The sequence below is a fragment of the Xiphophorus maculatus genome, chromosome 15 (genome assembly GCF_002775205.1).
Source record: "Xiphophorus maculatus strain JP 163 A chromosome 15, X_maculatus-5.0-male, whole genome shotgun sequence".
Classification (NCBI taxonomy): domain Eukaryota; kingdom Metazoa; phylum Chordata; class Actinopteri; order Cyprinodontiformes; family Poeciliidae; genus Xiphophorus; species Xiphophorus maculatus.
Genome location: NC_036457.1, coordinates 24,247,582 through 24,270,874, shown reverse-complemented (window position 1 = coordinate 24,270,874; position 23,293 = coordinate 24,247,582). Strand labels below are relative to the sequence as shown.

At 45.0% G+C, this 23,293-nt stretch overlaps 1 protein-coding gene across 3 annotated transcripts in view; it reads right to left on the bottom strand.

Annotated features, from left to right (window-relative positions):
- The window catches only part of nt5dc1 (5'-nucleotidase domain containing 1), a 146,499-nt gene that overhangs the window by 62,602 nt on the left and 60,604 nt on the right, over positions 1-23,293 (bottom strand). The window lies entirely within an intron of this gene.

Sequence of the window (23,293 nt, the reverse complement as noted above, 5' to 3'; positions counted from 1 at the left end):
GATATTTTTTTATTCATATTTTTATTGAGATTTTTGCAGATAGAACAAAGGTGCTTTCATAAGTCAGGGTGCAAAAATGTTGAGTATAAACAAAATTGTATACATCATTAACTTAAAGATGCATGTTTTACGGAACAAAGAACACATGCAGTACACCACCAAAAGTAAAACATAAACAAAGAAAATCAACATTGAAAAAACACACGTATGCATATATACACAACAGATAAAAAAAGCATATTATATTATATATACAGTGAACCCTCGTTTTTCGCGGGGGTTACGTTCCAAAAAGAACCCGTGATAGGCAAAATCATCGAATCACCTTTTTACAGGCCCAAACATTTGTTTAACAAAATCCTCTCCTTGGGCTGCCACCTTATCGTGGTGGAGGGGTTTGAGTGCTCCAATGATCCTAGGAGCTATGCTGTCTGGGGCTTCATGCCCCTGGTAGGGTCACCCAAGGCAGACAGGTCCTAGGTGAGGGACCAGACAAAGCGCAGCCCGAAGACCCCAATGATGGATAAAAACATTGGACTTGGCGTTCCCTCGCCCGGACGCGTGTCACCGGGGCCCCACTCTGGAGCCAGGCCTGGAGGGGGGGCACGATGGCGAGCGTCTGGTGGCCGGGCTTTAACCCATGGAGCCCGGCCGGGCTCAGCCCGAAGAGGAAACATGGGTCCCCCCTCCCATGGGCCCACCACCTGTGAGAGGGGCCAAAGGGGTCGGGTGCAGTGTGGGATGGGTGGCAGCAGAGGGAGGGGACCCTGGCGATCCGATCCTCGGTTGCAGAAGCTGGCTCTTGGGACGTGGAATGTCACCTCTCTGGTGGGGAAGGAGCCGGAGCTAGTGTGTGAGGTCGAGAGGTTCCGGCTAGAAATAGTCGGTCTCACCTCGATGCACGGCTCTGGTTCTGGAACCAGCCTCCTTGAGAGGGGCTGGACATACTTCCACTCTGGAGTTGCCCAAGGTGAGAGGCGTCGGGCAGGAGTGGGCATACTTGTTGCTCCCCATCTCGGCGCCTGTACGTTGGGGTTTACTCCGGTGAACGAGAGGGTAGCCTCCCTCCGCCTACGGGTGGGGGGACGGGTCCTGACTGTAGTTTGTGCTTACGGGCCGAACGACAGTTCAGACTACCCACCCTTTTTGGAGTCCTTAGAGGGGGTACTGGAGAGTGCTCCTCCTGGGGACTCCCTTGTTCTACTGGGGGACTTCAACGCTCACGTGGGCGATGACAGTGAGACCTGGAGGGGCGTGGTTGGGAGGAACGGCCCCACCGATCTGAACTCGAATGGTATTCTGTTGTTGGACTTCTGTGCTCATCATGGATTGTCCATATCGAACACCATGGGGTGTCCATATGTGCACTTGGCACCAGGACACCCTAGGCCGCAGTTCGATGATCGACTTTGTCGTCGTTTCATCGGATCTGCGGCCGTATGTCTTGGACACTCGGGTGAAGAGAGGTGCGGAACTGTCCACTGACCACTACCTGGTGGTGAGTTGGCTCCGGTGGTGGGGGAGGAAGCCGGTCAGACCTGGCAGGCCCAAACGTGTTGTGAGGGTCTGCTGGGAACGTCTGGCGGAATCCCCTGTGAGACGGAGCTTTAACTCCCATCTCCGGCAAAACTTTGAACACGTCCCAGGGGAGGTGGGGGACATGGAGTCTGAGTGGACTGTGTTCCGTGCCTCCATTGTCGAGGCGGCCGGTCGGAGCTGTGGCCGCAAGGTTGTCGGTGCCTGTCGCGGCGGCAACCCTCGTACCCGTTGGTGGACACCTTCGGTGAGGGATGCCGTCAGGCTGAAGAAAGAGTCCTACCGGGCCTTTTTGGCCTGTGGGACTCCGGAAGCAGCTGATGGGTACCGGCAGGCGAAGCGGCATGCGGCTCGGGTGGTTGCTGAGGCAAAAACTCGGGCGTGGGAGGAGTTTGGAGAGGCCATGGAGAAAGACTTCCGTACGGCTTCGAGGCGATTCGGGTCCACCATCCGGCGTCTCAGGGGGGGAAGCAGTACGGCACCAACACTGTTTATAGTGGGGATGGTGTGCTGCTGACCTCTACTCGGGACGTTGTGGGCCGGTGGGCAGAGTACTTCAAAGACCTCCTCAATCCCACCAACATGCCTTCTATTGAAGAAGCTGAGCCTGGGGACTCTGGGTTGGGCTCTCCAATCTCTGGGGACGAGGTCGCCGAGGTGGTTGAGAAGCTCCTCGGTGGCAAGGCTCCGGGGGTGGATGAGATCCGCCCGGAGTTCCTTAAGGCTCTGGATGTTGTAGGGTTGTGTTGGCTGACGCGACTCTGCAATATCGCATTGACATCGGGGGCAGTTCCCCTGGACTGGCAGACAAGTCCCCCTGTTCAAAAAGGGAGACCGGAGGGTGTGCTCCAATTATAGAGGGGTCACACTCTTAAGCCTCCCTGGCAAGGTCTATTCAGGGGTCCTGGAGAGGAGGGTCCGTCGGATAGTCGAACCTCGGATCCAGGAAGAGCAGTGTGGTTTTTGTCCTGGTCGTGGAACACTGGACCAGCTCTACACCCTCGGCAGGGTCCTGGAGGGTGCATGGGAGTTCGCCCAACCAGTCTACATGTGTTTTGTGGACTTGGACAAGGCGTTCGACCGTGTCCCTCGGGGAGCCCTGTGGGGGGTTCTCCGGGAGTATGGGGTACCGGGCCCTTTGATACGGGCTGTCAGGTCCCTGTATGACCGGTGTCAGAGCCTGGTCCGCATTGCCGGCAGTAAGTCGGGCTCGTTTCCGGTGAGAGTTGGACTCCGCCAGGGCTGCCCTTTGTCACCGATTCTGTTCATTACTTTCATGGACAGAATTTCTAGGCACAGCCAAGGTGTTGAGGGGATCCGATTTGGTGGCCTTAGGATCTCGTCTCTGCTTTTTGCAGACGATGTGGTCCTACTGGCCTCATCAGGTCATGATCTGCAGCTCTCGCTGGAGCGGTTCGCAGCCGAGTGTGAAGCGGCCGGGATGGGGATCAGTGCCTCCAAATCCGAGGCCATGGTCTTGAGCCAGAAAAGGGTAGAGTGCCTTCTCCGGGTCAAGGGGGGTGTCCTGCCCCAGGTGGAGGAGTTCAAGTATCTCGGGATCTTGTTCACAAATGAGGGAAGAAGGGAGCGGGAGATCGACAGGCGGATTGGCGCAGCGTCTGCTGTCAAGCGGGCGCTGTACCGGTCCGTCGTGGTGAAGAGAGAGCTGAGCCAAAAAGCGAAGCTCTCGATTTACCGGTCGATCTACGTTCCCAACCTCATCTATGGTCATGAGCTTTGGGTCATGACCGAAAGAACAAGATCGCGGATACAAGCGGCCGAAATGGGTTTTCTCCGTAGGGTGGCTGGGCTCTCCCTTAGAGATAGGGTGAGAAGCTCGGTCATCCGGGAGGGACTCAGAGTAGAGCCGCTGCTCCTTCACATCGAGAGGAGCCAGTTGAGGTGGCTCGGGCATCTGGTCAGGATGCCTCCTGGACGCCTCCCTGGTGAGGTGTTCCGGGCACGTCCCACCGGGAGGAGGCCCCGAGGAAGACCCAGGACACGCTGAAGGGACTATGTCTCTCGGCTGGCCTGGGAACGCCTCGGGATTCCCCCGGAGGAGCTAGAAGAAGTGGCTGGGGAGAGGGAAGTCTGGGCCTCCCTTCTGAAGCTGCTACCCCCGCGACCCGACCTCGGATAAGCGGAAGAAGATGGATGGATGGATGGATGGAAATAAAAAGTACTGTAATGACGCCAACACCGGAGATGTAGTCCCGCCAAACAGGGTTTATTAGAAATAAGTACGAGCTGCTATTCCTGAGGCTGCAGCTCACGCCTCTAACAAACGGGCACAATCAACCGTTAGCTTCGTTGCTAACTCCCCTCTGAACTCTCCCCCACTTCCAGTCCTGGTACTCCCGCTCCACCGATCCCCCGCCCACATGACAGGCCTATCACATGAGAGTGGGAGCCAGCAGAGTCAGACAGGGAAAGCCCATAACACTCTAACAGAAAGGATCACAATGCAACTTATAACGAATACAAATAACCATATGAACCCCAGCAGAACTAAAACACAGAATCGTTACACTACCCCCCCACTACAGAGTTCCTCGCCCACGAGGGAACAAACAAAGTCATCAAACCGTCTTGGGGCCCTCCTCGTCCGCTGTGGGCGAGCTCCCTGCGGCGCTTCAGACGGCACCGCTGGGACATCATTCGGCAACAGCGGTATGGCTTCTGGAGAAGCTGGTAGCGATACCGGCGACCCTGACTGATGGCCTTCTGGGGCCTGTGGTGCAGCCCTGCCTTGGTAGGGGGCCAACCTGTCCCTGTGCAGTGCTAGTTTTCCCCTGTTCTGGAGCATCTGCACTCTGTAAACAACCTCCCCCATGCGCTCCAACACTCTGCAAGGGCCCACCCACTGACTGTCCAGCTTCGGGCAACGACCCTTCTTTCTCCGAGGGTTGTAAACCCAGACCAACTCTCCTGGTGTAAAGTGTCGGCCCTTAGCTCTTACATCATAGTTCCGTTTTTGACGCACATCTGCTTATTCCTGTTGTCTCCGAGCAAATGCATGTGCTGTCTCCAACCTATCCTGAAGCTTTCTGGCACATTCAGGACCAGCTGAAACAGCAGGTGCATCCGGAGGGCGTCCGAAAGACAGTACAGCTGGTGTGCGCAACTCTCTCCCCAACATGAGGAGTGATGGAGTGCATGCTGTGGAGTCCTGTACAGCTGAGCGGCATGCCATTAGCACCAGTGGAAGGTGCTCGTCCCAGTCCCGCTGATGCTCCGCTGTGAGAATGGCCAGCTGCTGTCCCAAGGTGCGGTGGAGTCTTTCCACCAGTCCGTCGCTCTGGGGATGTAGTGGTGTCGTTCTTGTTTTCTGGATGCCAAGACGGCTGCACATGACAGAAAAAACCTGTGACTCAAAATTTCTGCCCTGGTCACTATGAATAATGTCTGGCACCCCAAACCTGCTAATAAATCCCCCCAACAAGGCATCTGCCACTGTCTCTGCCTCCTGATCGTAGGCCTCTGGCCATTTTGTAAAATAGTCAGTAGCTGACAGAACATAACAGTTTCCCTTGTCTGAGCGTGGCAGTGGACCCATAACGTCCACCGCCACTCTTTCCATAGGGGCCCCTACAACAAACTGTTGCAGGAGGGCATGCGACTGACCTGTCGGCCCCTTCCGTGCTGTGCAGGGGTCACAGCGGCGGCAGAAGTCCTCCACGTCCCTCCTGCACCGGCCCCAATAAAACCCCTGCCGGAGGCGGCGGAGTGTTTTTGTGACACCAAAATGTCCGGACCCAGATGCTCCATGCATGGCCTGCAGGACTACGTCTTTCAGGCCTTTGGGGACTACAATTTGCCACCGCTCCTCACCTGTGGCAGGGTCTTTCCATGCCCTCTGCAGCACCCCGTCTTCCAGACGCAGAGCCTCAAACTTGGACCACAATCCTTTAGTTGCCAGCGAGAGCCCAGCCACCTCCTCCCATGGTGGTTTCAGTTGTCTCTCCACCCACTGTAACACAGGCTGGATGTCAGGATCCTGTTCCTGTTGATGCCTCCAGCTGTCTGTGCCAACTGCCTGCAGCTCCCTGCAGATTACTGGGTCACCCCGACATGATCCTGGCTGGCTCCGTTGCAGCTGTTCCTCCTCCAACCTCTCCCTCCGGTCACAGTAACTGCATCCCCCTGCAGCACAAGGGCGACGGGAGAGGGCATCGGCATTAGCGTGCTTAGCTCCAGCCCGATGGACAACTGAGAAGTTGTAGGACTGCAGCTCTTCCAGCCACCGGGCCACCTGACCCTCAGGTTCCTTAAAAGACACCAGCCATTGGAGAGCAGAGTGATCAGTCCTTATAGTGAAAGGCAGGCCACACAGGTAGTACTTAAAATGACGCAGAGAAAGCACCACCGCCAGCAGCTCCCGCCTTGTCACGCAGTAACGCCTCTCTGCTTTGTTAAAGGCCCTGCTAAAGTACCCCACCACTCTCTCGCCTTCTTCCCCCAACTGGGAAAGGACACCCCCGACTCCCACGTTACTTGCATCCGTGTCAAGAATGAAAGGGAGAGAGGGGTCAGCAGGAGCGAGCACTGGGGCCTCAATCAGACTTTGCCGCAGACAGTCAAATGCTCCCTGGCACTGTTCAGTCCACACGTAGTCTCGGTTCTTCTGGAGGAGTTGGAACAGGGGAGCCGCTATACTTGCAAACCCCTGCACAAACCTCCTGTAATAAGAAGCCAGGCCCAGGAAACTTTTAAGATCTCTCTGGGTTGAGGGGATTGGCCACTCTGCCACCATCTTTACTTTGTCCTCCATCATGCTGATTCCCTCCCTTCCAACCCGGTGACCCAGAAATGTCACTTCTTGTTGCATGAAATGACATTTATCTGGGTGGAGCCTCAGCCCTGCTGCTCTAATTCTCTCCAGCACCCGGCGGAGTGAACCCAGGGCCGTTGCAAAAGAGGTGCCATGGACCAGTATGTCATCCAGATACACCAGGCACTCTTGGCGAGGGATGTCAGCCAGCACCCGGTCCATCAGTCTGGAAAATGTGGCAGGTGCATTGCACAGCCCAAATGAGAGCACTTTAAACTGCCAAAGTCCCCGCCCCATGCAAAAAGCAGTCTTTGGTCTGGCACTCGTTGATAGGGGGACCTGGTAATAACCGCTGCGAAGATCCAGAGACAAGAACCAGTTGGAGCCTGACACTAGGTCCAGTGACTCATCAACCCTAGGCAGTGGATATGAATCTTTTTCTGTCACCCCATTCAGCGGCCTGTAATCAGCACACAGGCGCCACTCTCCATTCTTTTTGGGCACCATGACAACAGCAGCCGCCCAGGGACTGTCCGAAGGCTCAATAATGCCAGCCTGCAACATGTCCAACACTGCCTTGTCACATGCTTCCTGCCGGGCCAGGGGGAGCCGGTGGGGCCGACATTTTATCGGGGGTGCATCTCCTGTCAGAATGTCATGCTCCACCAACCGAGTCCGCCCCACTTGGTCTTCACTCAGAGCAAAACTATCCTTAAAGTCCACGAGCAGCTGCCACAGTTGTTCTTGCTGCTGGGTGTCCAAACCCCTACAGTTCTCTGCCCAGATCTTCTGCATCATGGTCACCGATGTATCTTCTGTCTCATGAGGCATCCAAACTGGGGGTATAGGGTATGTAGGTGTGGGGACTGTTGCGGCAGCAATCTGGTTGATCTGAGGTGAGATGTGCTCAACAGCTGCAATCTGAGGTTCTGTGTGGCAGACCACAGGCCCCAGCAGAACTGGGTCAGAAACTGCGGGCATCAGCGGAATGAGGGCCCTTCTTTAAAGCTCCATGTCCCCCCTCCCAAATCCAACTGGCACCCCACAGCCCTTAAAAAGTCCAATCCTAATATGCACATGTCCTGCACCTCTGCTACCCACACGGGGTGGGTGATAGATCGGCCACCTACATTAACAGTCATTGTCCCCCTCCCCTTCATAGGTGCCATGTCCCCTGTGACTGTGCGCAGCTGCACTGTAGTGGGCTGAATCTGAGTCCAGTCTGGCACCACATCAGGCCTCACTAGCGTTACTGTGGAACCAGTGTCAATCAGGGCCGTGCAGGGAATTCCTTCCACTGTGACTGGGACATAACAAAACTCCCCAACACAGGTGCGGCCAACCACTGCAACCATGGTCGGTTGGCTTTGGCTTGAGTGCATGTCTGGGGCAGTCTGGGCCAGGACCCCCTGATGACGCTGTCGGGCCCCGCCTGCTGGCAATGAAGGTGTGGAGGCTACGGCAAGGGTCTGCGATGCCTCCCCCATGCAGACCCCGTATCGTTTCCCTGCTTCTTGACTGCTTTAGGACACCCTCTGAGGAGATGCCCTGGTTGACCACAGCTTCAACAAAGGACAGGGGCTGCGGAGGAGTCCCTCGTCGACTGCAGCAACACCGCTCGAACCATTTCCGCTAACTCTGAGGCCCAAGCAGGCTTCTCCAGGTTCCACTCTGCTCCCTCCGCAGATCTGCATGCTGGTGGTTGTCCTCTCTGGTCCTCTCCAGCTGCTACTCCAACCAAGCACTCCCTCTCCACAGCTAAATCCAAAGCATCCTGCAGGGTTTGGGGGTGCATCAGCTGGACCTGCACACGCAGCTCCGGATGTGACAGAGCTCTGATGAACTGATCTTTCGCCAATTCATTCTGTACACCTGACTGGATGTGTGCATACCCTCTGCGTGTGAGGCTCTCAATGTCATTAGCTAAAACACGCAAGAGTTCACCCGGCAACCTGCTCCTGCCACTGAGTTTATTTTTAAAGATGTCGGGCTGTACACATTGTCCAAACCGCCTCTTTAGAGCTCCGACTAAGGCATCATAGTCTTTTCTGTCCTCTGAACCGAGCAGCAATAAGCAGTCCAATGCATCATCTGGTAGGCAGAGAGCTAGCTATAGGGCTTTATGCTCCACTGTCCAACGTCCAGCCTGTGCCAGCAGCTCAAACTGTGCATGGAACGCCTCCCAGCTTGACCTACCGGAGTACTTGGGCGTCTTCAACGGAACAGCGATGCTATGGACGCCACCATCATTGCAATAGTCCTGCCAGCCACCACACTTGTTGACAAGATCGTTCGGCGCTTCCTGGGACAATGGCGTCGACGGGCACAACTTCACACCGGCACCCAGACCTGCTTTGGCAGCCATCCTCGCTGCGGAGCCGCGCAGGGAAGCCTTTGCCCGAGCCATTTTATTAAGCTCCGCACCCCACGCCTCACTGTCCTCCTCTCTTTCCGACTTAACTCTCACGTGGGGAAACGCGCCGTCCATGACGCTAGTGCAGCCGGCGGAGATAACGAGCTAACAAGACCCCCTCGGCTCCGCTCATAATGGTTTACTTCTGACACCAATGTAATGATGCCAACACCGGAGATGTAGTCCCGCCAAACAGGGTTTATTAGAAATAAGTACGAGCTGCTATTCCTGAGGCTGCAGCTCACGCCTCTAACAAACGGGCACAATCAACCGTTAGCTTCGTTGCTAACTCCCCTCTGAACTCTCCCCCAATTCCGGTCCTGGTACTCCCGCTCCACCGATCCCCCGCCCACATGACAGGCCTATCACATGAGAGTCGGAGCCAGCAGAGTCAGACAGGGAAAGCCCATAACACTCTAACAGAAAGGATCACAATGCAACTTATAACAAATACAAATAACCATATGAACCCCAGCAGAACTAAAACACAGAATCGTTACAGTACTGTATAAACATTTTTTTTTTTACAAATAATTACTGTACTGTAAAATAATAATTTTAATACGAAGTGAAGGCGGATTCCCGTGCCCGAATTGCGGAGATCAGCAACCCACCCCCCCACCGAGACCTGAGTCATTTGATTAGAAGGGGAGAAAAATGAAAAATGATCATGGAAAAAAACAAAAAAACAAAGTACAGTAGGACAAATAGTGACTCACGTGTATTTCACTGCTCTTCTGACTGAGCCGCTGCATAATGACTCCGCTCTGTAGCGTTTTATTCTTCTAAAGACAGGTGTGTTTTTTCGAGAGAAGAACATAGTTATCGGTAGTTGTTGTCGCTCTTTTTTCTTCTGGGCAAAAAGATTCTTATAAATCAACATGCCACCATCGATCATGTTAAATTTGGCAAGCTGTTTTACGTACGTATGTGTACATATTAAACCGCAACGTTGTTGACACACAGGTAGAGAAGAAGCGGAGAGACTGTTTAGCCAATCAGAATGCAGAACACAATGCACGATGCAAATCCGTGAAACAACGAGACCATATATATATATATATATATACACTGCTCAAAAAATAAAGGGAACACTTAAACAACACAATATAACTCCAAGTAAATCAAACTTCTGTGAAATCAAACTGTCCACTTAGGAAGCAACACTGATTGACAATCAATTTCACCTGCTGTTGTGCAAATGGAATAGACAACAGGTGGAAATTATTGGCAATTAGCAAGACACACTCAATAAAGGAGTGGTTCTGCAGTTGGGACCTCAGACCACTTCTCAGTACCTATGCTGTCTGGCTGATGTTTTGGTCAGTTTTGAATGTTGGTGGTGCTTTCACACTCGTGGTAGCATGAGACGGACTCCACAACCCACACAAGTGGCTCAGGTAGTGCAGCTCATCCAGGATGGCACATCAATGCGAGCTGTGGCAAGAAGGTTTGCTGTGTCTGTCAGCGTAGTGTCCAGAGGCTGGAGGCGCTACCAGGAGACAGGCCAGTACACCAGGAGATGTGGAGGAGGCCGTAGGAGGGCAACAACCCAGCAGCAGGACCGCTACCTCCGCCTTTGTGCAAGAAGGAACAGGAGGAGCACTGCCAGAGCCCTGCAAAATGACTTCCAGCAGGCCACAAATGTGCATGTGTCTGCACAAACGGTTAGAAACTGACTCCATGAGGATGGTATGAGGGCCCGACGTCCACAGATGGGGGTTGTGCTCACAGCCCAACACCGTGCAGGACGCTTGGCATTTGCCAGAGAACACCAGGATTGGCAAATTCGCCACTGGCGCCTTGTGCTCTTCACAGATGAAAGCAGGTTCACACTGAGCACATGTGACAGACGTGACAGAGTCTGGAGACGCCGTGGAGAGCGGTCTGCTGCCTGCAACATCCTTCAGCATGACCGGTTTGGCAGTGGGTCAGTAATGGTGGGGGGTGGCATTTCTTTGGAGGGCCGCACAGCCCTCCATGTGCTCAGCAGATCGGTACCTAATGGCCTGACTGCCATTTGGTACCGAGATGAGATCCTCAGACCCCTTGTGAGACCATATGCTGGTGCGGTTGGCCCTGGGTTCCTCCTAATGCAGGACAATGCTAGACCTCATGTGGCTGGAGTGTGTCAGCAGTTCCTGCAAGATGAAGGCATTGAAGCTATGGACTGGCCAGCCCGTTCCCCAGACCTGAATCCGATTGAGCACATCTGGGACATCATGTCTCGCTCCATCCACCAACGTCACGTTGCACCACAGACTGTCCAGGAGTTGGCGGATGCTTTAGTCCAGGTCTGGGAGGAGATCCCTCACGAGACCATCCGCCACCTCATCAGGAGCATGCCCAGGCGTTGTAGGGAGGTCATACAGGCATGTGGAGGACACACAATACTGAGCCTCATTTTGAATTGTTTTAAGGACATTACATTAAAGTTGGATCAGCGTGTAGTGTTATTTCACTTTAATTTTGTGTGTGGCTCCAAATCCAGGCCTCCATTGGTTAATAAATTTGATTTCCATTGATGATTTTTGTGTGATTTTGTTGTCAGCACATTCAACTTTGTACAGAACAAAGTATTCAATGAGAATATTTCTTTCATTCAGATCTAGGATGTGTTATTTGAGTGTTCCCTTTATTTTTTTGAGCAGTGTATATATATATATATATATATAAGCAGATAAAAATTATAGAGGAACAACACAGAATCATTAGTTTCCTCTGAAGATAACCTCTTAGTAACCAAACCCCCGCAGAGGGTCGGTCACAACAACCTGAGGCTCTTATCACTTAACAGCAAACAGTAACTGCATTTAATGATATTTTTGAATGTACTGATTTGTACTTGTGCTTTCATGGAACCAACAGCTGAGGAAGTAGCAAAAACAACTGCAACAATACAGTCAGTTTTCAGGCATCATAAATTGAAGTTTATCATCGTCATGCTAAATTTATTGTGATCAGAAACTTTTCACGAAAATGATAGATAATGCAATAAAGTCCCATTGTTTAGTCAGGGTGTGAGGGATTATACAGCCCAGCCAGAGAGACACTGAATGGTTTCAAAAATATTCTTACAAAAAAGTAAAAAAAAAAACATGGTTCAAAGATGATGAATTGGGCCCAGAACAGAGATAAAAATAACAGACTGCAACTCAGGTAGTAACTCAAAGAAGTTAAGCACAAACTGACCTTACAAACAACACATGAGGGAAACCTAGATCATGTGTCAGTAACCCTTGTGCTGATACACAAGGGTAATTAAACACATAAAACCTAATTAGCAAATCAAGTAATTAAATTAAACAAACACTATTAGAACCAAACTGCCAAAAAGAAGAAAACTAAAGAAATAGTCAAACTAAACTAAAGAAATAACCAAATTTCCAATGACCCCCTCCCCGGCAAATAAATGGCATTACTCGCTGAGGAGATTTCCTAGTCATATAAGTAAACACAGGAGCTCTTCAAAGGACCAAACAGGTGCAAATTAACCAGAGATGTGAAACACAGAAACTTCCTAAGAGAAGGAAGCTGGATGGGAGGTGCCATGTGTACGTGACTGAAGAGATATATTAAAGAATTGTACGTTTTAATCTTCACCTCTCTCTCTAGCTAGATCTCTGAGAATAAATAATTTTCCTATCACTCTGATTTTCCTAATAAAAATCTAAAGACAAATGCACATTTCTCTGATTGATTCAGTGTCTCTATTTTTAATAAAAGGAATTTTGAATACAATAGTTAAGTAAATATGTGAATTACAAATAGTTAACTAAAGAAACAGGCAAATGAAAAATAATCTAAAATCTAAACTATTCACTAATTAATATGTAAACTAATTATAAGGATGAACAGAAAAACGGTTACCATTCAACATCTCTGTTGAATGTGTCAGCTGTCACACAGGGTCTCGTCTCTCGAGATTGTACATTTATTCACATTACATGCATTTTTCAAATCTTACATGTTTAATTTTTTAAAATAAACATAAATCAGCATACATATAAAACAAAAAAAGAGAAAAAAAAGAATAAAAATAAATACATAAAGGGGGGCGGCGTTGGGGAGGTAAAAGGTAATAGCACAACCCAATGGAAAATAATTAGACTGAACAGAATTAGTGATGACACAAGCCTGAGGAGATGTACAGTACAATGCAGTTTGATCCAGGACACAAACCTTTCTTCAAAAACCAAATCTATTGAGAATGGCAAAGAAGTAGTCCCATTTAACTCGATCGAAGGCCTTCTTGGCGTCAAGAGAAATAATCACCTCTGAAGACGTGGGGCAATGAGCTGAAAAGATTGTATTCAACAGTGTATGAGTGTTAAAAAACAACTGGCGGCCTTTGATGAATACAATCTGTTCCTGTGAAATAATCTGAGGAAGAACTGTCTCAAGCCAAGTTGCAAGTACGTTAACCAAAAACTTAAAATCCACATTTAAAAGCAACAGGGTCCTGTATTCTCACAAGCAGTACGATCTTTACCTTTCTTAAGTAGAAGTGGAACTGAAGCCAGGCTAGGGTGAGGGGCTACTTGTCTTTAAATATTTTGAAAAAATCTGTCTGAGCCGGGCGATTTATCAATCTGCATATATCTGATTGATGTAAATATTTCTTCCAATTTAATAGCAGCATCAAGTTGATCAGAAATTAGTTTATTTATCCTAGGAATGTCAATATTCTGAAGGAAGGCAAGTATCTAATCTGAATCTGACTGTAATTCAGATTTATATAGATCGCATTAAAATCTCTTAAAGTTGTCTGATAGAAACAGAATTGGAAACAAGACTGACTTTTGACTTGGGATATTGTGTGAGAGCTAGCTTTTCATTTCAGTTGGTATGCCAGAAGTCTACTTGGCTTTTACCATGCTTATAATAAGCAGCCCGAGATAGAATCAAGAGCTGTTCTGAATCAGATGATGTTAGGAGATCAAGTTCAGTCTGTAATCCTGTCGTTGCTTCAATAAAGCCTGTGATGGATTAACGGCATGTCAATATTCTGAATTTTTGTTGAAATTTCAAATATCTTAGCTTAGTGATTTTTATTAAGGTTAGCTGAAAATAAATTATCTGGCCACAAAGATAGGCTTTCATTGTTTACCATAATAATCAGAAAGAGACTGTGTCGCTCTAATTAAACGTAAGAAAGTTGTCAATTGCTGATAGGATAAATTTACTGAATGGCTCATCAAAAGGCGTAGTAACGAGTTAATCATTGGGGAGACACATATCGTAAACTTAACAGAACCGTAAGTTTAACCATAACTGCTTCAGCAGAAATGTCATAAACAATGAGGTAATCAAAACGTTACTTAGTGTTACCAAGTTACACTAATATGACACCTTGTTTCAGAAACGAGGAATCTAACGTGTTACTATTTACAATCAAATAATTAGATTAAAGTTACGTATCCAATTCACTGTGTGTTACTATATTTCTCTTTTTTTTAGTAAAAACATTTATTGTTGCTTTCCTCTTTTCCCTTGGGGGAAACGTCACAAACATAAACAATGGAGGGAAAAGAGAGATGCACGTTTTCTAGCTGATGGATTTTTTATTGACTAATCAAGTTACTTTTCCAAAGGAACTATGTCACCCCTGGTAATAAATTAACTATATGACACTATATGTCATATGTATGTATATGTTTTATCATCTTAAGATGGCAAACTGCCCAAAAAAAATCATCATCTTCCATTTCTTCTGCAAAAAAATGGCTTGAATCTTTAATCAAGCATAGTGACTGTCATTCCAGCACTGTACATTTATCGTTTGCCTCTCAACTAGCAAGTTAAATAATCTGGTAGCACACACAAGCTTGCTACTAGATTGTGATATTCTTTATTGTTTGAAATACATTTTATTATTGGTCAAAACTGCATTGACATAAGTTGACTGGCAATCGAACTGTTCCTGTCTCTTTCTAATGTAGAAAACAGATAGTGAAATAGGACTCAGCAGTTTTAAACCCAATACTGTAGTTTGACCAACAAATATGAAGTCTAAAAAACACATTTTGTTCTTCCTGAACAACTTTCTACATCAGTGCAAGAGTTTGCTCAACAAAAATAAGTAAAAAGTGACACTTTCCACACCTAACAGACACCTTAGCTCCTCACTGATAACTCAGTGTGCCATCTCACTTTCCAGCCCTGCATTCAATAACTTGCCAAACATGAGCCATGGCTCTCTAAAGGTTGAAAAGCACTGAGGCAAAACAAGCCAAAAGGATTTTTTTCTCCTATCATTTTCAGCCACAAACATTTAACTAAAATATCTACTGTCATGTGTTACTATCTCTCCCTCACTCTGACTCTGCATCCTGATGTTCCTGTAATGGCATTCATGCATTTACAACAGACATATATAGATGGAGGAATTTTCTGCCATAATCCAAGAGCACACATTTTCAGTCTGAAAACAGGATTTCATGTCTTTTGCTCTCAAAACTTTTAATACTTTTGCTTACATTTTTATTTTGAAAGCAGGACTTTATTGTCATATATGGAACTCTGTTACTTTATGTTACTGTTACTTTGTTACTGTGTTTACAGCAAAGACTTATAAGCGCGAGCACTGTGTGTCGGGTTCTGAGAGAAAACCTTAGTGTAGGAGTGTTTCTCAACCTTTTTTGGGCCAGCACCGCCCTATCCATTATCCAGGTCCCCATCAAATAATTTGTAGGCTACTTTGCACTGAATATTAAATTACAAAGAACAAAGCTGGCTCTTAATCAAATCCTAATGAGTCAAATTGAAAGTGTCATGGAGTCACTTAACAGCCTCATGACATTAACACTGACATGAAAAATAATATTGAAGAAATAAAAATATAAAATCTAATCAAAAACATAAATATCTACTGTTATCTGTGAGATATTTTTCTTCTTATGGTCCCAACAAACTCATGGCACTTCGACAATATTATTTTACCTTTTATCTGAAAACAATGTCTGTTTGTTCTTGCCATATAGGCCTCTGTATTAATTATTGCTCGAAAGGTCTTGCTATACCAGTTTATTTTCTGTATTTACTTTAGTTTCTTAGTTTGTTCTTGCATTTTGTTCTTCATTCATTTCCATTTAGTTTCCGTTGATTAGTATTATCCTTTCTTGGTTCATTGTTATGTCTTCTTTAGTTTCTTTCCTGTTGCTATTTTATTTTATCGTTTGTATTTACGCTCACCACCAGTAATCTTCACTCATGCTACTCACCTGTTGCGCCGCCTAATCATTATGTGTTTCACCTGATCTGCCACTATAAGCTCTTGATTTTTCACTGTTCACCGCCGAATTGTCTGATTCTGATTCACATCTAGTTCGTTACTCCGTTTCATGTCCTAGTTCTCCTGTTTCAGAATTTTGCGCAAGTTTTTAAGTGCGTATCAATGGAGAAAAGCAGACTGACGTAAACCTTTTACAACAATGGAAACAATTCCGGTATTCTGATTGTTCAAATTCAAAAGTGCTGTGGTACTACCATTTCATACTGGATCACTTTCAGCACTGATGTTAACTCTATAAAATAAACACTCTCTATTGTGGTATCACCCATGGATGGATTTCTTTCTTTATTTATGTGTATCCCTCATTTTTCTGAGGGATACACAGTGAGAGTATCGTAATTTTAGTCATTATATGTTTATAAGAGCGATAATGCACAGTGGCGCAGTTGGTAGCACTGTTGCCTTGCAGCAAGAAGGTCCTGGGTTCAATTCCCGGCCGGGGTCTTTCTGCATGGAGTTTGCATGTTCTCCCTGTGCATGCATGCGTTCTCTCCGGGTTCTCCGGCTTCCTCTCACAGTCCAAAAACATGACTGTTAGGTTAATTGGTCTATCTAAATGCTCCCTAGGGGTGTGTGTGTGTGTGTGTGTGTGTGAATGGTTGTTTGTCCTGTATGTCTTTGTGTTGCCCTGCGACAGACTGGCAACCTGTCCAGGGTGTACCCCGCCTCCCGCCTGGAACGTAGCTGGAGATAGGCACCAGCAACCCTCCCGACCCCATTAGGGACAAGGGTGAACAGAAAATGGATGGATGGATGGAAGAGCGATAATTTGTTGTCCTTCCATGGAAGAGTGCAGCATCCAGAAGATCAATGAAACACTTTTTAAAATAAGTTGCTGCTTTGACATGATCGCAGCACTGGCAAAACATATTTACAAAAATCCTCAATAAAACATAAAATATTTGAAAATCAGACACCAGACAAATGAATCACAGCAACGTCATCAGCCGGTGTAACGCTGAACTGATGCGGTGAAGCTATCAGTAGCAGGAGAACGGAACTGCGCCAGTAAGCGAACAGAAACACTGAAGAGAAGAAGAGCTACTATCGAAACAGTTGCAGCCAAGCATGTTTTAATGTTACACAATACCATTTTAGCAAGTTGCTCAAAGTCTAAACTGGTATTGTTGTGCATATAAGGTAGAAAGTTTACGTTCGACCAAACGCCTCCTAAAAGAATTGCAGCGCCCCCTTTTGTAAAAAAAATTCCCCTGCCGTCCTCTGAACGCCCAAGTTGAGAAACGCTAGTGTAGGAGGACCATGATGACTTTGTTATAGTTATGGGAAAATTTGATGAATTTCTTTCCCCGGAGAAATATCATCCATGAGAGAGCCTTGACGCTGAACACACCAGTGTGTGCTCTCAAAAAACTATTTTTTGAGAGATCAGTGGTTTTGATCTGCAAGGCTTTTCATTAAAAAAGAAAAAAAAAACAACAAAAACAAATGGCAATACCATTATGAAGCATGATTCATGTAAACAAAAAGGCCCGATACGTTTCCTGTGCATTGGTTTGAACAGCAGCAGCTGGTGAGACCTCAAGTTCACACAAAGTCCCAAAAAAATGAAAAAAATAAAATAAAATAACAATAATAATGTGAAGCCAGTGTGTTCAGCGTCAAGGAGAAAAGGCTGAGTGTTTTATTCGAGCACTGTATGACCTATCAGAAACCTGCGAGTTCGCTGCATCAAGGGAGGAGAACATCTGAGACCGCATTGTTGTTGGGATACGGGATAAAGAACTCTCCCGCCGGCTGCAGTTGATGGCGAGTCTGACGTTGACACAAACGATACAGACCGCCAGACAACCTGAAGAGGTCGTGGCTCAGGTGAGCCAACAGGGCTAGTCGGTAAGATCTGTGGAGGAGGTAAGTAGAGATACATGCATTGGAAACCACAACACAGTAAGCAGCAAGGAAATAAAGGGGGAAATGAAGATAAATGTGGGAAATGTGGAAAAGTACAGCATTCTAGAAATGATATGTGCTCTGCAAAGAAAACTGTGTCTCACAACTGTCATAAGATGGGTCCTTGCCAGGGTGTGTAGGAACAGAAAATCAATAAATGAGGTTTCAGAAACTAAGGACAAAGCAAGCTCATATTTCTTAGGTTCTGTTTGTGATTAGGAGGAGAAAATTGAAGCATGGACTGTACAGTTAAAAGTTGATGAAACTTCAGTTGAGATTAAAATTGACACTGGTGCAGACATCAATGTGATAAATGAAGAAATGTTTCACACCGTGAGAGAGCTCTGAGCCATCTGATCTGCCCCTTAACAGCCCAGGAGGGGAGCTGCGTTGTCGTGGCTCCTTCCATGTCACTCTCAACCACAAGAAAAAAAGTACCCATCTAAAGTTTATGTTGTCAGTGGACTTAAAGTCAACAATCTACTCAGCAGATCGCTTTCAGTAAGGATGAACTTGGTGAGGCAAGTGGATGTCACACTAAAAACCAAACCAGTCAAAATACAGCTAAAGGACGATGCTGTGCCATATGCTGCCACATACCCTTTCCCTTGCTACAGAGGGTTAAAGGAGAGCTGGAAAGAATGGAAGTTAATGGTGTCGCTTTCAGTAAGGATGAACTTGCAACATGATGGAACGAGTTACACAATCTACTGAATGGTGTGCTCCCATGGTCCCCATTCTTAAAAAGTAGTCAACAAAATAGCCAGCTCACTCTATGCCGCCATTGAACCAAAAACTCTCGTCCTAGCTTTTAAGTGGACAATATGATTAAGTTGCTATCTTAAGTGCAGCTTACATTTCATAGATACCACAGAACATGAACGTGTCAACACTTTAATGGTACAAGATTTGAAAGGGGCAGTATTATGGATTTTTCAGGAATATATTGACATTTTATAGCACAATCAAGTACCCATATTGTTGTACAAATCCTGTATATATCAAATACAGAAACTTAAAAATTTTTTACTTTGTAATTTAATCCCTTAATTGGGGCTCTGTCTCATAAAAAACTTCTGTTCCTTCTGAAACTCCAACTTCACAATATTGGTCCCCTCTTATCCCTTTAGCAACATTCTTACCACTGTTGCACTGAGAAGTATCTCGTATAACGAGTTCAGCAAAAGCACAGTTTCACAAAGTGTTTGATAATTGCTGCTATCTAGTCTAAAGGAGCTTAGTGGGGAGCTTACAGGGAAGAGCTCCTCTGTGAGACGGGAGCTGAGAATTTTGGAAACTGTAGCTCTGAGGAGCAGTTGTGCCTTGGTGCGCCTCGTCGTTTTGCACAACTGAATGGTTGCCACAGGAGATTAAAGGATTTCTCAAATATGCATGAACGAATCAAAGCAATACTCCAAGTATGTTTTTAATAAGGAAATCACGTTGCAACATGATGGAAAGTTTAAGAAAATACATTTTACATAATACTGCCTGTTTAAAAATTTCAAAAGTAATTTGAGGTGATCTCACTGCTGCAAGACAATTCTAAAATAGCAAGAGTAACTTACTAATAGAGTCGAACTCTGAAAAGAAGTGGAGGATGAGGAAAAGGAGACAGCTGTGAAGATACTTGTGATCGATGACCTGATGAGAAACTGTTTATTTCTTCCTTCTGTATATTTGTATCTGGTAGTTGGCACACAAACAACTTTAGTAAAAGGAAAGTAACTAGTAAATGAGAAGTCCTGTTTCCTAATTCACAAGCAAAGGTAAAAAGGCTTTAGGAAAACACGTAGAGTATGTACTCAGGAGCAGATCAGTTTACCTTAGCAGATAATGGCAACTTCTCAGGAAAATCACTGTCTACTTAATGTGACACACAACATTTATCCTGTGGTTCAGTTTCTGGTTATTTATTTTTCTGATCTGACAGCAAAAAGTGATTCTGATGTTTTTCTGTTAGTGTGGGCATTAAGGAGCCCTATAAACTCATTAAAACTTCCCATTGTACTCAGCAGTATAAACTCAACGCTAACGTTCTTTTAACTACTCGATAAATATGCAGTTTTCCATTTGCACTGAAAACAAACCACTCAGCTATCTGTCCACTATGACAAACAGTACTGGAATAGATGTCTGAGTCCAAACAGAAGTAGGAAATACTGAATATCATAAAACAGCAATGCTGCAGGAATGTGAGTTTAGCCACCATCATGACAAAAAGTTTGTTTTAATCTATGGCATCCTAAAAAACAAATTTATTAGGAAATCCAATCAATTCATAGGAAGAGTTCTTCAGATTTGCGGTGTTGACTGTTCTTTTATAACTTCTAAAAAATATTAATAGTCTTTTAATTAAAGTAATCAAATCAAATTCATTGCAATTCTTAACTAAAACCTGTTCAGTTGTTTTTTTCAGCTTTACAGTCATGTGTTAATTATGAAAAGTGTTCACATGCTGCCTTCTGGAGGCAGAACACAGAAGTACTTCATGGAATAAAAAAAGCTCCGTTAAGCCCTTAGTACTGCAGTGGAAGGTTCCAACCAGAAGATGACGACAAACACAAACAATCCCATTCCTCCACTAGGAGCCCTCTGCTCCCAAAAAGGAAAAGAGTAGAATGATGTAAATAAATGTTTCACATGTAAACATTTGACAATAAACATTTCTACGAAGTCCTAATGCTGTTGACAGATCATTAGCTTTTCAGCTAAACAAAAAAGTGGGTGAAGCCAAAGCCTGAGTTAAAGTGTGGCTCCTGGTCTGAGAGCTTGTCCTGCCTCATTACTCTCAGCCAGGAAGGTCAGCTGAAAGAGGAAACTCTGAGTGTCAAATCCCATATCGCACAGAGTATGAGAGTGTAAACAGAAACTGAGCTCACAGGGTCCTTTGTGTTCTGTTTGACAAATGCTGTTTCACATAGACCCAGATCAGCACTTTTCTTCTGCAGTGGGAATTTACCACCCACAAAGATGGCTCGAAAGGGCAAGGACGGTTCACTGAAGTTACTGGAATTCAAATCAGAATTGATTTAAATTCTGTTTCTCACTTTTACAATCTATTGCATCCTGCTTTGTAATTTTTAAAAACCAGAAATACAAAGAAAGAAGTACATGCAAGCTGATTTTTCTTACCTTTTTGATCAAAAATTGTTACTTTGTCTTGAGAAAAAAAAGTTCTTAGTTCCATAAATGCACTAACGTCTAGATGGTTAAACCTTTAAAAGCAAGAAATGACATATTGGAAGTGATAGCATTATCGCTGTAACGCTCTATGACTTCCCACTCCATAATGCCAGGAGTAATATCAGCTTCTCTGAGAATAACATTGGCAGAATTACGGAACTAAACAGTCTCATAACTCACAAATGCACAGATCAAGATTTACAAATATACGAGATCCATAAATGTACAGGAGATCCACAATTGCACAGAACAAAATTCACACTTGTATTTTTGATGCAAACACAATTATATCTTCATTTACAAGCTGCTTCTGGTCTGTGGGTTGGGCTGAATTTGTGAGAATTTTCAGATTCTGAAAATTAGCCTTTTGGCTAATTTTAGCTTGTACACTAATTTTAGCATACTGAATGGAAGAAGTCGATGTTAGTCAACATGCTTGTAATTCTCCAAAAACTATTGAGTCCACTGTAGTTTATGTTAGAGATTTTTTGGTATTATCATTTTATTCTTACTTTAGTTCACATTCAGCCTATAGATCATTGTGATTTTCTGTTTAAAGTGTTCTCTTCCTTACGTGTGTATGGAGGTCACTACTGTCGGTTCAACTTTACGCACCTCCTAATTTAGTAACTACCTATGAACAGTCGTATTTTGTTTTATTGACAGTACTGACCGAGATTTGAACCGGGCTCAGACCTTTGATCAGATATCACATCTGGAACTGGGTTGTTAGATGTTTGGGTTAGAAGCTTTACGACCTCTGTTGTTTTCCTGACTGCCCCCTTGCCTGTTCTTCTTTGACAATAAAAACAGGAGCTCATGTGAGGGCAGATCAGAATGCTCTGTGGATTGTTCGGAGGAAGAATGGACAGAGTGTTGTCCTTTTGCAACTACATAAAATTCATATACGTTGTCTGTGGTTCTTTCTTTTATTTAGGTTCGAAAAGAAAATACCTATCAGTTTACTTTAGCATTGATGCTCATTTTTAGCATCAGAGCCCTGGGTTCCAATCAACGGGCACACTTTGGCAGGTTCCGTTTAAAATTTCGTCAAGTTTATAATTTCATTTAAGGAAGTCTTTAGATGTTGCAACAATACAAAAAGCCCAATATTTTGTACCAATATGTTAATAGCTTAATTTATGTTTTGAAATTCCTCTTTGATTTTGTAACATTTTTCTGTTACATAAAGCAATTGGTGATAGTTGTGTCTACCCTTTTTTATTTATTCTTTTTTCAAATAATTTTATCATGTCAAATTATTTGTTACTCAAAACGTCACATGCAGCAATGTATATGTAAAAACTACCGCTAAGTCTGCCTGGCTTAGTCAAAATGTAAAAACGGTGTCCAAAAGGGATGGGTCAAAAAGCTGCTGAATTGGAACACACTACACACTTAAAATCATCAGCATGAGCACGCATTTGAAGGACATAAGAATGAAACAAAGGTAGAAGTGTGAGTATTTGATCCAAACCAGAGAGAAAGTAGCACTAGGAAATAAGTCTAACACTAAGAATTGACCAGACATGAGGAACATATGGTAATAAAACTACACTGTTAAAAGTCATAGTAGAATTTACAGTAACTTACTGTATTTTTTTTACTGTTGCCTTACTGTAATTCTAGTACAGTTTTACAGAGTTTTTATTGCAGTTTTACTGTGATTTCATCACAGTTTTATAGTAATTTGTATTACAACCTTATTCTAATTTGATTGGTTTTACTGTAATTTACCATAGCACAGTAATTATATTACATGGTTACTGTGATCTCATCACATTTTTAACATAATAATGTTACAGTAAACCGTCATTTTACAGTAGTTCATGAAACTGCATACTTTGCTAGCTTTTAAAAGTTTCAATGTGATCTTGCAACTTAATTTACCAAACCCTCAAAAAATGTTTTATTTATCTAATTAAAAACAAATATACATGTATATTTTAAAATTGCTTTATTTTATTGTCAATTTAAATCTGACAAACTGAAGCAAAACAAAATATAGTATTTTGCAACAGCAATATTTGCTTGTTATATAGAAGTCAAAGTATTGCAATCAAAGTGAAAAATACTCTGATCTAAAAACATAACTGATATATTTACCCTCATGGTAATATTACATTGAATAGCTAAATTAAATAATGATCATTAAATAATCTTTTTAACAAAAGTGCCAAAGGTC